The sequence below is a fragment of the Pteropus medius genome, unplaced genomic scaffold (genome assembly GCF_902729225.1).
Source record: "Pteropus medius unplaced genomic scaffold, Ma_sr-lr_union100, whole genome shotgun sequence".
Taxonomy (NCBI): domain Eukaryota; kingdom Metazoa; phylum Chordata; class Mammalia; order Chiroptera; family Pteropodidae; genus Pteropus; species Pteropus medius.
In genome coordinates this window covers 108-504 of record NW_024340642.1, presented here as the reverse complement: position 1 = coordinate 504, position 397 = coordinate 108, and the positions used below count along the sequence as shown (strand labels likewise).

The 397-nt window shown below is 35.3% G+C and overlaps 1 pseudogene; it reads left to right on the top strand.

Moving 5' to 3' along the window:
• The first annotated feature begins 17 nt into the window (after positions 1 to 17).
• On the top strand, positions 18 to 136 carry LOC120581526 (uncharacterized; annotated as a pseudogene).
• Positions 137 to 397: the final 261 nt, after the last annotated feature.

The window sequence follows — 397 nt, the reverse complement described above, 5'->3', positions numbered from 1 at the left end:
AAAGGAAAAAAAGAAGCATCTATGGCCATGCTACCCTGAACAAGCCTGATCCTGTCTAATCTCAGAAGCTAAGCAGGGTTGGGCCTGGTTAGTGCTTGGATGGGAGACCACCTAGGAAGACCAGGTGCTGTAGGTGTAAAAAGTAAAAAATAAAAGACTGTTTGACTATTTGATGCCAATGACTACTCACATGTTTTCAAATCAGAGTCTTATTTATGAATAGTTTCTTGACGACACAACAATCTGAATAAAGTTAATTATTAACATATTAAACATTACAAAATAATGTGTAATAAGAGTGATGTCAGCAAGATGACCCAGCCCTCATTTATACACAGAAACATTGACTTAATAATGATATATAGACCAAAATACCTTTATGAGAATTCAAGAATTG